Raw genomic sequence first — 2739 nt, 5'->3', positions numbered from 1 at the left:
AATCTTGTTTATCCTTTCAAAGAACCAGCTCTTGGTTTTGTAGATCTTTTGTGTTGGTTTTTTTGGTCTCTATGTCATTTCTTTCCACTCTGATCTTTATTATTTCCTTCCTTCTGCTTGCGCTGGGCTTTTCTTGTTGCTCTCTTTCTAACTCTTTGAGTTGTAGGTTTATATAATTTATTAGCATTTTTTCTTGTGTTTTGAGGTAGGCCTGTAGTGCTATCAACTTCCCTCTCAGGACTGCTTTCACTGTGTCCCAAATATTTTAGATTGTAGTGTTTTCGTTGTAATTTGTTGCCATGGTGCTTTTTTACTTCTTCTTTGATCTCCTTGGTAACCCAATCATTGTTTAATAGCATGCTATTTATCCTCCAGGTATTTTATTTTTTTATTGTTTTTATTGTAGTTGATTTCTAATTTTATGCCATTGCCAGCTGAGAAGATTCTTGATATGATTTCTATCTTCTTAAATTTGAAGAGACTTTGCCAGTGGCCCAATATGTGGTCTATCTTTGAAAATGACCCATGTGCACTTGAGAAGAATGTATATTCTGTGGCTTTGGGGTGAAATGTTCTGAAGATGTCAACTAATTCCATCTGATCTAGTGAGTCATTTAGAATTGATGTTATTTTTCTAATTTTTTAGAGGATTTGTCCAGTGTTATTAGTGGGGTATTAAAGTCCCCTACTATGACTGTACTGCTGTCAATCTCTCCCTTGATATCCTCCAGAGGTATTTTTTTATGTATTTGGGTGCTCCAGTATTGGTTGCATATGTTTACCAGAGTTATATCTTCTTATTGAATGTCTCCCTTTAGTATTATGATGTGACCTTCCTTGTCTCTTGTTAGGGGCCTTCACTTTGAGGTCTAATTTGTCAGATATAAGTATTGCTACCCCAGCTTTTTTTTCATTTCCATTTGCCTGAAAAACCTTTATCCATCCCTTCACTTTCAGTCTGAGTCCTTTGTTCTGAGGTGGGTCTCTGGTGGACAGCAGATATATGGGCCATGTTTTCTGATACACTCAGCTACCCTATGTCCTTTGATTGGGGCATTTAAACCATTTACATTTAAAGTTATTATTGATAGGTACTTGTTTGTCACCATTTTTTATTCTTTATGACGATGTTCCTTCTTCCCTTCCTCTTTCTTCTTTTTACAGCAGACACTTTAGCTTTTCTTGCATTGCTGATTTGGTGGTAATAAACTCTCTTAGTCCTTTTTTGTCTGTGAAGCTCCTGATTTCATCCTCAACTTTGATTGATAGCCTTGCTGGGCACAGTATTCTTAGATTTAGACCCTTCCTTTGCATGAACTTGTATATTTCATTTCATTCCCTTCTGTCATAATGTGTTTCTGTTGAGAAATCAGTTGATAGTCTAATAGGAGATCCTTTGTAGGTAACTTTCTGTCTCTCTCTGGCTGCCTTTAAGATTCTTACTTTGTTGTTGGTGTTTGTCAATTTTATTATAATATGTCTTGGTGTTGGTCTTTTGGAGTTCATCTTGTTTGGGACTCTGTGAGCTTCTTGTACTTGTGTGAGTTTTTTCTTCCCTGTATCAGGGAAGTTTTCTGTCATTATTTCTTCAAACAAGTTTTCTATTCCTTGCTCAGTTTCCTCTCCTTCTGGCGCCCCCATTATGCAGATGTTGTTTTGTTTCATATTGTCCCAAAATTCCCTTAACTCTCCCCCTGTTTTTTCAGGTTTTTTTTTTTCTAGTTTTTTCTCTGCTTGGATATTTTTTCCTAACTTGTCTTCTAACTCACTAGTGTTGTCCTCCGCTTCTTCTAGTCTACTTTTGATGCTCTCTATTGTGTTCTTTATTGCAGCGATATCATTTTTCATTTCTTATTGGTTCTTCATTTCCTCTTGGTTCTTACACATATTGTTGAATTTGTCTTCCATCCTTTTGACATCCTTATGACCATTGCTCTGAATTCTTTCTCTTACATATTGTTTGCCTCCATTTCATTTACTTCCTTTTCTGATGATTCCTCCTTTTCTTTCGTATGTGGGCTATTACTTTGTCTCCCCGTGATTGATCCTCTCAGGGTGCCTGGTTATGTATCTCACCCTCTCCTGCGTTGACTTAAAGGCACAAAATACAACACAACAAGACACAATGCACAAGGCACCAAACAGAGATGTATTCACAATACTAATAACCCCAAATAAAGGTGACCACCAGAGAAAAGAGAATTAGGGGAGAGAAAAGAGTTAAAAAATGATATTGAGAAAAGAAAAAAATGTAAGAGAGAAAAATGAGAAGAAAAAATAAGAGGGGGAAATATATATAGATGTTGGGAGAAAACTAAAACAACAACAACAACTAATCCAAAAAATGCAAACAACAAACACCCAAACAATGAACACTGAGAAGGGTCTGAGGGGGTAGAGCTTTTTCCAGAAGGTAAGGTCAAGGAATTGAATGAGTGGGGAAATAGCACAATTCAGTATAGAGGAAGTAGAAAGAGAATGAGTGTATAAGAAGAAAAATAAAAAAACAAAATTTTATACAAAATATATATATATAATTTTCCCCTTTCTTTAATCTATCTATGTATTCATCTATTATTGATTGGAAAATGAGAATAGAGAGTAGATAGGCTTGAGTTGGTAATTGGAATTAATTAAGCTATTAGTAGAAGACGAGGACAAACAAGGAGAGGAAAAACAGAAAAAAAAACACAGTAACAAACAATCAAATAAGAAACAACAAAACAGAAAGAAAGAAAA

The sequence above is a fragment of the Myotis brandtii genome, unplaced genomic scaffold, assembly GCF_000412655.1.
Source record: "Myotis brandtii unplaced genomic scaffold, ASM41265v1 scaffold305, whole genome shotgun sequence".
Classification (NCBI taxonomy): Eukaryota; Metazoa; Chordata; class Mammalia; order Chiroptera; family Vespertilionidae; genus Myotis; species Myotis brandtii.
The sequence above is the reverse complement of the archived record's forward strand: the minus strand, read 5'-3'. Positions refer to the sequence as shown.